A 14,457-nucleotide genomic window follows, 5' to 3' on the forward strand; every position below is an offset into this window, starting at 1 on the left:
GTTAATGAGGATGTGTTTGTGTTTTCAAGTGCTGCGCCCTGCTAAACGATCTGTGGATGCGTGCGTAGCGACGCTGCTGTCGACTGACAGAACAGGTGGCGGGACAGCAGGAGGTATTATCTCTGAATCTATAATACAGTAAATCAGCACTTAATATTCCGTGACAGCAGTCAGTCATGCACATACACTTGTCTGCGGCAAAAGAGAGCAGGAAAAAGAGCTCTCATTTATCGGGTGGGAACTTTAAGATGGCATTCAGGCAGACCAAAGTGCAGTAGAAGATTTGTGACAAACGTGAACAAATTTTACATTTCTGTTCGATGAGAACGTCTCTGTCTGCTAATGAAGTTTTGTGTCTTAAGAGTGTTTCTTAATGACTTGCATGGGAAATGAGATCCTCCGAATGCAGCAGAGTGGGACTGGACTGGACGCTTCAGAACAGTTTGTTCAGGGGTGTTAGAAAATTGTCTCGTTTTTTTATTTTGTTTTGTTTTCACAAAAATTGGGCTCAAAAAGGCGATGGATCTTTCTGGAAACTTTGAAACCAAAGTGCTACGGAATGTCCTCTTAAAGGAATGAGCCAGTTATCAAGAAAGGTTTTAAAAAGTTAGGATGTCAAAACCAGGAGCATTTTTAACTCTGTTTCTACAGCCCTGATTCTCAGGACTTTGAGCTGTGCTAGCCAACTTATATGTTAGTTTGCAGTTTATCTTAGACTTCAGTTCTGGACACTTACGGTGGTTTCGCTCTGTTGATGTCCCCTGCAGTTTTCAATAATGAAACGCCAATTTTACATACCAGTAATCAATCTCCCTTCCATTTTTGTCTGTCTGTTCAGTCACATGAGGGAACATGAGTCTACAGTACTATTGACTGGTTGAGATAGCATGGAGTCACTGACTAACTCAGGCTTTGAACAGATTCACTGCACATTGAAGGTCATGGCCTAAAGAACCGCAAAACAAAGCTTTCCAAATCAAGCATCGTCCTCACCATGACTACATCTCCAGATTCTGCCCATAAGCACTACAAAAACCAAAAGGGGTGAGGGGCAACCCTGGCATAGTTAGGATCGGAACGGGAATTAAGTTTGACTTTGTTCCTAGCCTTATTTGAACGAGAATTTGCCTCAACATGATTGCCTTAGCAGTTCCACCAGGTTTAAAACATGATCCACTGTGCAACGACCAGGATGACCCTCACACTGCTCCACCTGTATCAGAGGTAGGAATTAAAATTGTAATTTATTTGGAAGGGATGACACACATAAGTTAACATTTCGGTAAATGCACCAGAATTAGCCAAAATGCTGTTTTTAATTTCTTGCCCCTGGACAATGAGTAATTTGTCTTGCTAAAAACAAACAGAGACAAAACAAAGTTAAAATCACTTGACTACAAAAATGTGTCATTAAATACAATCAGTAGAAACAGTTAATACAAAACAAAGGAAACTATAATACAATTATTATTCAGCCTAGTTTTCAATACTATAACAGGGTACACTTTTATGCATATTTTTGGCCGTTTTAAATGTTTGCATTTTGTTTATGACAAAAGTAATCAAATCATGTTATAAATGTACTTTTATTAACTTTATGACAAATACCACAGTATTGTAAAGTTGTGGTATTTGTATTTAAGGTGAACATACTACTTCTACCCTGTAAAAAAGCACTGTGAAGGCGTGTGTGTGTGTGTGTGTGTGTACACAAGTAACCAATATCTGATGTCCTGAGGTCAGTAAAAACTTAAGTCGGATCTGGATCGATATCTCAAAGAGGGGAGAGGAAGGACACAAATAATTAATTTCATGCCGGACATCATGTCCTGGCCCGATGAATAAGCTGTAAGCAACAGATCCCACCATATGTGCCCATCCAACCGTTGCAAACAGGTTTCACTGTAATGAGCTACGATGAAATGAAGATACCATCAGAAATTTGGAGGCCACTTTTGCGCAACAACAGATGTGGGCTCGACGCTGGTGTGTCAAAGCGTGCCGTTTAACTCGAGCAGCCTCATTATTACGTCCCACATTCATCTGTCTTTTTTCACGAGACACGGGAGGAGAAACCGAAAATCTGTTTCCTTTCTAGTTGAAAGAAGAGAGAAAATATGAGCAGGAAAAAAGCGAAACCACACAGTTAATTGTGTTAAAGTCCTCTGCGGGGGCTGAAGGTTATCTCCAGTTGCTGCAGTAATGCTCTTCTGCTATTATAATATCTTCTGCTGCGTGAGACAATCACAGCATCTAACCATCCTTTACGAAACATGACATTTTTTTTGTCTCTATCGCCAAGTTTAACAATAAGCTATTTCATATCACAAAGAGATAATATTACAGTTCAGTATTCAGTAGTCTGTTTGAGGATGAGGCGCTGATTGCTGTTCTGAATAAAAGATGGCCTTGTTGGATAAAAAGAAGACAGCCGTGCTCAGTTTCCCTCTCGGCTGCCGTGTCCGCGGCGAGCGACATCGCACCTCGGACGACAGAAACAAAGCCTGTAAACAACAGCCAGACACAGTGGGTGTGCCAGGTGCTGGTCTTCAACCAAACGTTGAATACTGGCTGTAATTTCCATTCAAGCATCACGATCTTTCAATTACATGGTGGCTGGCAGCCCACGCAGTGCTGACTGATCTGATACACACAGTGGATGGATCACACACTTAAAACTCCATTAATAACAATAACAGTCGCTGTGGTCACGAATGGCAAAAAATAAAAATAAAAATCCTAGACACATTAGAGAGCTAATGATGCATCAAGTTAAAATAACATGAGAGGAAATTGCCTCTGCTTGCGCCCTGGTGTTTGTTTTTCTTTTTAAATGGGGGAATAATTATCTAAGCAATTCGTTAGCAACAATTACAGGACATTATGTTATGCGGTTAAAGACAGAAACTTGTTGATCTGGAATAAAGGATGCGTGTCTATCACAGCATTGAATTTAAAAGATTTGTTACAATAAGATTTATTTTCTCTTCAAACCTTCAGAAGAATGGTCCTATTAGGGCTTAAAGAATTCATCGGATTAATTGTGATTAATCGATTATTGAAATAATTTAGTAAATCATTAATCGTCCACTGGAGTAAACAGTCTCTGAAAAAGGCCATTTGCTGAAAGGACAACACACTCAGAGCAATAACTAAGGCAAAACTTTACAAAAAAATATCTACATTTAGCATTTCAGATAAAAACCTTCTTTATGTGTAAATACACATCCTTTGCTGGAAATGATCAAGTGGACACTGAAAGAGCGTTGTTATTGCATTTTACACAATTAAATGCTTATTTTATTATTCACAAAAGGGATTTAATTATTAGTTTATTTGCATTTTAATATACTTTTAAAATTTTACAAATATAAAGCATAATTGTAAACTTAAGTGGTTAAACAAAAAACATGCAGAATGTGCCAATTTTTTCCATCTGTTTAATTGATTAACCATCAGACTAATCGATAGAATAATCAACTATTAAAATAATTTTTTTATCAAGTAAACATAAAGGAGACGCTTTCCCTTTTGTCTATATAATGTTAAAGGGAAAGGTGATAGGAGATCTACAAACTGCAACTAATGATGTTTGAAAGCTGTCGAGAGGTGGATCCAGGTCCAAATGTCTTAGACTAAATTCGGACAGGTCCAGAGGACTTCAAAGGTCCAACATTCAACATGTTGTTTTGGGCTGAACAAAAGCTAAAGTTTGTCCAACATTACATATCCGTGATTGATGACAGGTGTTTAGAGTCGAGCTCAAGGCCCAAACCGAAGTCTGGAAGTATTTTAAACTGTTTAAAATACTTCCAGACGTCTCACTTTGCACTCTGCTGGCTTGTTAGTGTAACTTCTCCTGGTTTTTGCTTTTGTTTAACATCTTCCAGCTCCATTTTGTCACTTGTTGTAACAACAGGGCAAGTCAAATGCAAATCTTCTGGGATGTGTGATTGATGGAAACAAAGCAGGGAGGAACTTCATGTGCATGAAGTGCTCTATAACTGTTACAGCTTAATTAACTTCTTTCCTCCATCAACAGGGTAAACTACTTCCTCTGTTTAGAATTTAATAAGTAGATTAACACAACTTTATATTGTGCTTTTTCATGTTGTTTCCACTGTGCTGTATCTATTGTAAACCTGAATTTCAGGGTTCGCTTCTCACCTTTTTACCAATTTTTTAGACTTTTACTTAAAGGTTGAGAAGATTTCTGGTCACATATGAAAGAGAAACGCCAGCTAAAATAAAAGTTGCCATCCATTCAGTGATTTGGAGGTGACAGATGTCCGGCTCCAACCCTTCACTGTCAAACTCTTCCTCCCAAGAAACACTGAAGTCACTGTTGCTTCCAGAACAACATGACTCAAAAAATATGGTTGCCATCCTTCAGCAGAACTAGCTCCCTCTGTTTCTCCACTCCATCTTGCTTCTTCCTCCAAAACCGTGGATAAATCGCTCAAATCATCACTGAAATCCTCATAAATCTGCTGTGTACTCAGCCTTAGTGGTTTACCGTTTGATTCACCCTGAACAGCAACATTTTGTATTTATAGCATTTTGTATTTATAGCATTCCGTGAGAAACATCTGTTATTAAAAGCTTTTGTGAACACGGAACGAAAGCGCAGTAGTTCATCTTTTTAAATCATGTAAGTGGTTTTGTCCCTCAAAATTACCGTGCAATAATTGTAAAATGCATCAGTCAGGGAGAAGTTTCGCAATGATGCATAATGTTCCTTCTCTGAACTGTTGGACCGGCTCCATCAGAGCTTCTCTGTATTTGCGCATATGAACAGTGTTTACAGAAGGAAACCCTACGGCAGGATTCTTTAAACAAAGAACGTACAGTATGTATGACCATCTGCACAGTAAGGGCCGTCCTGATGGACTTGTTTGTAAACACAGTTTACTCTAAAAAATTATGAGAATATAGATGGCAGTCAGAGATAGTAATGGATGTTCTCTACAATTAAAGTCTGACTACACAGCAGATTTAGGAGTGTCATCCATAATGTAGATCTAAAGTCAAATGTCACTGCTGCTTGCTGCAACAGTAGCGTCACATTTGAAATCATTTTGCTCCCATATTTTCTCTTTCTTGCCTGTTTTACTGTCTATTTTACATGGTGTCACTTTCCTCATCACCCCTCTCTCATAGGTCGCTCGGTGTTGTGAACAATGACTCTGACGATTGAGCCTCATTCAGCGGCGAATGCCCCTCGGCCATGATTACAGGGTGGCAGTAAAACGGTTCTGACCTTAACGGAGACTTGCACAGCGAAGCTACAGAAGCCGTTTCTTCTGGATGCAACGTGTCTGCGCTCTCACCAAGTAAATCCTCCCCCGCCTCTTTTCCTGTGCCTCCCATCTCCCACTTCCCATTCTACCTTTCTTCTCTCTAAAATAATCGGCCCCTCTGCTGGAAACGTGTGTTTTGCTGTCAGCCTTTTGGCACCTGCAGGATTTGTTTAGCTCCCACAAGGTCACCGGTCTTTATTCCAAGCACGTTAGATTGCTGTTGGGTGCCAGGAAACAAACAGCCTCAACTGTTTTTTTTTTTTTTCATTACCTCCCTCCACAGCTCCATTTTTTTGTAGTAGTCAGATGCATGGTGCATACAAATTTGAGCAGGGAATCAAAACCACAGATGTGCACTGTGACCTTCTTAGATGTTTGAATCTAAACACGCTATATCTGCTGCTTATCAAACTTTTCTTCTTTCGTTTTCTGATTTGGTTAATTCAGGAGCAGCTCATCATTTCTCCATTTACTTGACTCTAATGAAAAAAAACATGTTGGAATGAGATCTAATTGTGGTTGAAACGCGCTCCGGATGGAAGCCGGAAGCATTGTGGGGAATTGGTGCAGAATTCCACTGATGGCTTTTAGAACAGCAAACGCCTCTGAGCAAAAGCACTGCAGGCAATGTTGGGAGTCAGGGTAACAAAATAAAACATCTTGAATCAACATATCCACAATTAATTAGTGGAATCAGAGCGATACAGAGTGAGTGAGAGTAGAATAGCATTTGGAAAGCTTTGATGTTTGTTGAGGAAAAACATGTAATTTTGGTTTGAAATACAGAGAAATCCCTTAAACTATTTTACTTTTTGTCATGTCACGACCACAAACGACAACAGTTATAGAATCCAATAGACAAACAGAGAGGACATCAATCTAAATGACACATGTGTAGTTTTTTAAATTTCCTACAAATATAACAATGAAAATTGTGACATGAATTTGCAATCAGCCCCCTCCGCCTCCCTGCTCCGCCCCGCCACGACCCGTTCATTATCATTCCTGACAAATAGCCCAAGCTGAGTCATACCGTACGGAGAGCTTCTCTGAACCGCAATTTTAAAGGATTTCCACAGATTCCCGATCGGATGTTGGTCTGGAATTTGACTGGGCCATTCAACCACACGGCTATGCTTGCATCTTTGGTTGCGTGTTCAGTGTTTACTATACTGCTGGAAGATTAACCTTAAAACACTACACAAGCTTTGAGCTTCAAATAAGTAGACAAACTGATGGAATACATGCTCCACCTCAGATATGAAGTTATGCTCTTCTAACCCTGTAATTCATTTTGGCTGCCTTGTGGCATAACTCCAGCCTATCATATGAACTCCAGTGAGCTGCCATGTGCAGCGTCTCCTGGGAGAGATGATTAGCATCAGAGTGCTCCTGATGTGATTAGAGGGGTCAGTGGCAGGGGATAGATGGGCTCAGCTCAGTCTCCGGCTGTCAAAACAAGACACAGAAAAACACAACTTTGTCATTGCCCTGAGTGGAGGCCATTCGAACGGGGAGACGATCACACTGCCTTACCACTTCCAACTTATCTGTATTTACCTCTCTAACCTTGTCTGTGTAATGTGTTGTTAGAGCTTTGATTTTAATGCTATATGAACTACATTATTTGAAATAATCTAGCGAAAATCAACAATAAATATTTTTTTGTTATTGGAAGGTATTTAAAGTATGTGAAACTGGCCAATTTTAAAACAGATCATTAAATTTTTTTTTCAATTTTTGTAATTATTTTTAAGCTTTTATCCGTATTTAAATGTGTTATTTTTTCACATAAAAATGAAATAAAAAGTGTCATAAGGTGAGACTATAATTTGTATGGAAAATACTGCATGTTCCTTATGCTTATGAAATATTTCTGCAACCTCTAGCTAGTATAGACATCATCATATCGGTCATCATTTACTAAAAAAATTTGATTTGTCTTTTTTTCCTTAATATGTATAGATTTTAGAGAAATTTTCCGGTTTTATCAATTTCTTTTCTTGAAATTGGCAAAAGTGATTCTAACTTTGGTCAAACAAAATGATTTTTGGTGCCTTCATGTGACATGTATGAAAAATGCATACACATATTTCTAGGATATAACAAAGCTATGTGACGCTGGGTAGCTCATAAGCTTTAATCAAATACATTTCTACATTTGTTTACTGTATATTTATGTGATTATGTGAAACTTTGATTTTCCTGTGATCGTTACGCCTTTCCTCAGCTAACTGTCAGATTGGTCAAGATTTTGTTGATCTACCTCCATTTTTAATTGCACATTTGTTACATCAATCGCAAGTCAAATAGCTGCATAGATCTTGTGTCTCAGAAGGGAAATCACTGAGGGAAATGTACATTTCTGCAGTGAGTGCTAAGACGAAGTTTATCGTTGTCCTGTCATGAGACCGGGTCGATAGCTGTGGGACTCCTGATCAATAAACTGCAAACACTGACATAGATGGATGTGAAATCAAAATGGTTCGCTCAAATTGACATAGGGAAATGAATTTTGATTAACCTTAATTTAATCTGCTGCATTATGTCAAAAATCAACACCAGGTTGTTAACATATGTACAAATGACCAGCATTCTAGAGCAGAAATGTTCATACGGATGTCAAGATAAGACTTTCAACAAGTGAACTAAACCTGCTTTCTCCCAGAGTGGAGCATGATGTTAGAGAAATATCAAAAGTAAATGTGTGTGTTCTCTCAGTATAATAGAGGAGCTGCTGCCAACAGCATCTTCTATAATCTATACAGTCTGCTGTATAGAATAAAATTCATTTTCCAATAAAGTAAACAGCATCTACCAGCAAGACATCACTCACTTGTATCCAGTTGAGCACAGATTGTGATCGCTCCTTTTTCAAAATATTTATTGACTCAAACGCGGTTCAGAACAAAACCTCAGTGGAAAGTATTGCTAGAAATAAAATGTAGATACATTAAATGTAGAGAATAGGTTTGAGCATTTAGGAATATCAGTATAAATGGCTGATTTAAATAACCTGCAGGAATACACTAATGCACAATGGGTTGGTACATCAGTATGAAATGGTACGTTTATGAAATACAGGCAAGCTGGGATGAAATGGCAACATCTAGAAGTGTGTGGTACAACTTAGGAAAACGGAGGAATTAGAGGTTTAAAATATCAATACCAAGTCGGTATCAATATCTAATCAATAAAAGCCTGGTAAGATCAATACTTAAGTGTCAGATTCCCTTTTGAACATTTTTTTATGTTTGCATTGCAGTTTCTCTACCTCAAAAGATTTTGTTTTGATGATAATTTTTAGCACTTTGAAATGTTTGTTGTTTTTCTGTTGTTACTGTTTGTCATGTTAATGTTATTGAAGTATTTTGTTGACACCTGTAAACTTTGTCCAAAATCTGTCCTAGATTTGAACAAAATAATTTAAAAGAAAAACAAACGAAAACAAAAAAATGTCAGAAGTTTGACAATATGTCAAACTTAACCCTCTATGGCATGACTTTTTATTTTTTGGGGGAAAAAATATTTTCCTGCATTCTTTGGGAGCTTGGTGGTCCCTAATTACATGTCAATCATAAAATCGGACTCTGACACCTCCTGGAACCAGATTTGGGTTTGTTGCCTCAGGGTAACATTGGTCTAGAACACCAAGATTTTCTACACTGATTATGAGAAATGAAATACAAATCAAACAAAAACTATATTCATAAAAAAACTTTTTTTTGGACAAAAATATGTCAAAAATCATGCCCCCCAAAAAATAAAATAAAGGAGCAATGTGAGGTACAGATATGTGGTTTGTTGCCTGAGGGCAACGCCATGCCATAGAGGGTTAAATTCAAAATATGCTATCGGTATCGGTAACTGTCTCGGTATCAGCGATACCGGCCTTGTATTTACTTGGTATCGGATTGGTGCCAACATATGCAGTATCACAAATCTTTAATAGAAATGATCCCGGAGTCTTTTAGCCTAAATAAAGTATTTCTACCTTTGGTTTGTCTTCTTACAAAGTCTTTAAATTGTTTTCTTAGATATTAGCTGACGTTGGTTCCCTTCTGTGTTTCCTACTGGGTTTTTCTGAAGAAACACTTCATTGCATTTTCGCTCTGTTCGGCATCACTGTCATATCTTAAACAAAAAAGGAAGCATTCACGCATTAAACTCTTTTTAGATAGTTCTGCATGGTGGATCAAAAATGTACTATACTTACTTCTTTGATCCCATTAATTTGACAGTCCCAATTACACCGCTACAACAAGACAGTGGAAACTGACAGATGAATCCTGGTTTCCACTGAGCTTTAGTCTTTGTCTTGTGCACTTTCTGTATTCTAGTACACCTTCAATATTTCTTCATAAAATGGAGATAGATCTTTTTGACATGTTGTCTATAAGACACACAAATATGGAGGCTCACATTCATAATTTAGAATCATCTACTGTATTAAGCCTAATATCTTGGTCTGTGGAAGGGAAGCTGATGTAAAGTTTTCATATATAAAGTCAACCACAGCTAGATCTGAACCAGACACCGTCTAGGAGACGGCGCTAAACATTACGACACGGCTTATCCACTACACTCTAACGTCTAACAATGGACTGTATCATTTGCTCTTGCCTGCTCAGCAGATAAAACTTAAGTTGCCTTTTATATGTCAGTGGCTGATTTAACCTTTGGTCTCCAGCCATAGAATTCAATATTCAACCAAGCAGTTTCTGTACATTGTGCTGTCCAAAGTGCCATTAAGGAGCTCACTCCAACAACAAGGAGTCACTGGTGTGAGTTTCACATCCCAGATAAGTTTTCACCTCTCATATGACAATGTGAAGAACCTAAAAGTGCTTGATTTCTCCCGTTAAATAAATCCTACTCTTAAGTTTATTTACCATTGCTGGGGTTTTTTTTGCAACCACCTAAAAAACCAATTCAATTCTATAAATCTTTTCCTTTAATTATATTAATCTCATTCGTCAATTCTGAAGCATCTAGTGACCATAATTTTATATGTGGAAGAGCTGTAGATTTGATAAAAAACCCAAACAAAAACAATGTGTTTTCATCACAGCTGGCTTTTCCGCCACAGATTTCAGGCTGCGTTTTTAGACACCACTGTGAAGAATGCTCACACAATATCCTGCGGTACTACCATTTCATCATGTTTGTACTCCTGCGTGCTTTGAAAACATCCGAAGACACGGTTTTGATATGGATGAAATCTTCCTCTCAACCACCTCCCTGCTGTTTGTCGGGCACAGAGCCAGTCAAAGTGGGAGCCGGCTGAATCGAGTCGATGCCTGCAGCAATCTGAAGCTAATCTTCAGACTGCTGCAGAGCTGAAATGAGGCTGTCCTCCTTTCTACCTGCCCAGACTGTTGCTGCTATTGAATTGACACAGCACTCAGGAGGACGGAGTGATCAGCTTCCTGATACGAAGTGATGGCTGTCAGTTAGCAGCAGACTGTCGACCCCTGACGTTCTTCGCCCGGGACGTACCTCTGAGACACCTGCAACAGAAGAAGCTTCACTTCTGCTCAGCACAGCGCTCACTGTCACCCCACATAACATCCGCCGTCTCCTAATTATGGTGAAACAACAGCAAAAGTCTCTCAAAACTTTCCAACAATGCCCGATTCCCCCCGAGGGAGAAAAATCTGCCAAGAACTGTTTTGCTGAGTGCAGCCAAAGGTTTGAAGCTAAATGCAGTCGCAGGCTTCACCTAACAAGCACCGTCATCAGCAGCACACAGCAGCCCCAAAAACAGCTATGAAAATATGTACGACGATATTTACCCTACCATGTAACACCAAATTCTGCTTTACTTCAGATTTTGTTTCTTAAGCAGAATGGGTGATTTTTTTTTTGTGGCTAACCTATTTTAATTGCTTGACCAGTCATATAAATATAATTTAGAGCTTGTTAAAGCGGCAGTATAATGTAACATTCACTTTTTTTTTAGCATTACATCATGTTATAATGTTATTTCCTCATCAAAAACACACCTGAAGTGTTGCCATGATTCTTTCATGCATGTTTGAGAAATCCTTCAATTTCCCATGGCAACCATTTAGCTGTGCAAATCGCCCTGGGGGGATCGAGGCGCAGCTCCTCCTCTTTTTAAGACGGTGAGAACAGTTTCCAAGTGACCGAACTCCTGCCCCACACAGCATCCCTCCCCCACTCAGCTCCTCTAGACTAGTCAGCAGCAATTAGCAAATACCTGGTGGAACTGCACATCTGCTGAGCTTATTATGTAAGCTACTTCTCAGTAAAAAGATGGTAAAAGTGTTGTTCATAAAAAGCAGGAGTTTTTAAAGAGGCAGAGGCCTGACTTCAACATGATAATAAAGTCAAATCGAATTTCTTTTAAGTTATATTTGCTATATACAGCATTTTTATAAGTACTGAAGGTAACATAGTTACTGGATTGTGCTCTGAAATGCCACTAGATGCCTGGAAAATAAATAATAGTGCACTTTGGTAGAGGCTCTGCTAACTTCAAGTGAGAAGATACTTTGTCTGCAAGGTTTCCAAGCAGACGTTTCCAGATAAGAAGCGAGTCAAGTTTGTTAAAAATCACAAACTGAACCAGAATTTATTACGACAACCCCGCTAACCCTGCTTTACATAACAGGACCCAGATCTGCATGAAAATTCACAGTTTGAGATTTAATCTTAGTATAAGAGTGAAAACACAAAAATTACCTCTTTAATCAGAGTTTAGTATTACACAATCACAATAACTGTACCATATATAGATGCTTTGCAAATTTGGTGTGGACCAGGGGGGGGTAGGTGCATGCACAGACACCGTTGCTGCTGTTTCTAAATCATTCTGCTGCTTGCAATGTTGGCTCTCAAGACGTAACCGACAGGATCCGGTTAAAGGATTTTCAAAATAAAAGATCCTCCAGACTCAATACATAAAATGGAAGTATTTAATTCTTTCTTGCGCGGGGGTTGGGGACCACTGCTTTAAAGCACATTTTTTGTTTTGTAAAACCAATACTACTTACACTTTTTTTAATGAGGGATTCTTAGTTTCTAAACAATTTTGCTAAACTCTTGTCTCGTCTCATGAGCTCAATGAATGTCTGGTGAGTCCTGTAACTCACATATTGCCCCGGAGAAGAGAATAAATGAGTGGCACAACTGCAGGCTGCACAGAGAAGAGCTCCAAAGAGGCACCAGAGAGTACTGCTGCAGTAGTGCAATTTGGTTGTATTTTTGGCATTTCCCATAGAAATCATCTACACTTGTGAAAAATAACATATATATACTGTATATGTTATATGTTGAGGAGCAAAGTCATACAGCCTCTGATTGTTTCTATGTAGCCATAACCGACTGCAGAGGAACAGACCTTCAGATTAGTGAAGCTGTTATACTGTAATGCTCATCCACTGCTGGAGCGTAACATATGACTCAAACTGGAGCGCAGCCAGCAATGAATTTCAGTCCTTATTAAATCTGACGTGTTGACTGAGACGCTGCATCCTTATTTATAGCTACAGCATAGAGTGTCATGTTAATATGTACGGCTAACTCCGGCACTAATTGGATAAAGTCTTAACTTTGACATGTTTACAAGCTTAATCTTGAGGGAGGGTTTATTTCTACTAAATTTAATGAAAAACGGGGACACATTGTGAGAAGTGGAAGAACATTCAGAGCAGGGATAGCATAAAATGTGGAAATCAGAAGACAAACGGAACCAGAGAGTGGTCAAAATCAATACTTTTCTTTCAGGATGTGGTGTTGTGCTGATTAGGTTTACAGTAGGCAACAATCCACAGCTAAAACAATGTGCAAGTCAGTGGGAGTAGGAGATTTTAAACTGGTGGATTTCAGGTCAGAGAAGGGCAACCACACACCATTTATCAACAGAGTCTGAAACTTTGTAAAAAAAAAATCTGACTGCATGCCAGCATTTGAAAAGATAAAATAACACCAGGATCCAACAGATAAAGGATGAAAGAATTACACAAAATCTGATTAAAACCTCCCAAACCTTCTTAATAATAGCCATGATTAAACTTGGCGTATTCAAAATTATTTGTCATTATACAAGAGATTAAAATTTCAATCTGGCGCCCCAAATGTTTAAATGTCTGCAAAGCACAATTGGTTTTTTTGTTGTGTTTTTAGAGTTTTTTTGTCTTTCGTGAGGCTTTAACGCAAAGTTTCCAATCAAATATTTCCTCAAATCAATCCAGTTTTATCATACAAACAAATTATAATGGCTTGAATAAAATAAAGCATATCAGACAATATATATTTTACGTGTTAATCTGCAATAATGATTTTTTTCTTTAGCCATACCAATGCATCTGTCGACCCTAAATCAACTTCCATGTTGGCTTCTGTTAAAATATGCCTAATCCAACAATCCACTTAAGTTGCTAACCTGATATGCTAATGCAGACTGGCTCCATCTGGCCAGCTTTGAGAATTCTAGCTGGCTTATCGTCGCCCTCTGAGTCACAACTCTCACAGGTCAGTAACAATGAGCCTGCATGCTAATAAGGAAGCTTAAAGTGAGTACACAGAACACGAAGGTCATGCACTGACAAAATCTTCAGGATTACCAGCCAAAGATATTTATCTCTTTGACAAAAAAAGTGACCTGTTTACTAAGCAACACAAAGATGATAAGACATAAGAAAACGTCAACAAAAAGCAGGATTCACAGTTTACTGTTGGTGCCGTTCACACATTACCTTTATAAAGTTAACCATGATTGCCAGAGCTGAAAGGTACAGGACTGTCTTAACACGGCGCTAAACAGAGAGCACCATGCCAAGCTGCTAAGGTGAGAACGCTCAAGTCTGCAGGCACATTGAGGTAAACGGTCACACCGTAACACCTGGAACGCCAACAAAACTACCACAGCAGAGCCTGAGCATAAACAGCTGAAGCTGCTATTCCTTCTAATTAGAGAAAAGTTATCTACTCAGCAGAAAAGCTTAGGAAAGCAGTGAGCTGGTGCAGAACAATTGGAAAGAGTGCTGTGGAAAGACTCATTAGAAAGCTATTGTGTGAGATACAGAAGCCCAGCCCAGAGGAATCCCGTAAACGTTAAGCTGTCACAAACCAAGGAGCCGTGGGGACAATCTGAAAAATGAAAAATAAGGTGATGCATGTATTCACTGAA

General features: G+C 38.8%; 1 protein-coding gene across 3 annotated transcripts in view; it reads right to left on the bottom strand.

Annotated features, from left to right (window-relative positions):
- Positions 1 to 14,457, bottom strand: part of srrm3 (serine/arginine repetitive matrix 3) — an 84,013-nt gene that overhangs the window by 44,897 nt on the left and 24,659 nt on the right. The gene's annotated exons all lie outside the window — the stretch shown is intronic.

Source organism: Xiphophorus hellerii, chromosome 11 (assembly GCF_003331165.1).
Source record: "Xiphophorus hellerii strain 12219 chromosome 11, Xiphophorus_hellerii-4.1, whole genome shotgun sequence".
Lineage (NCBI taxonomy): Eukaryota > Metazoa > Chordata > Actinopteri > Cyprinodontiformes > Poeciliidae > Xiphophorus > Xiphophorus hellerii.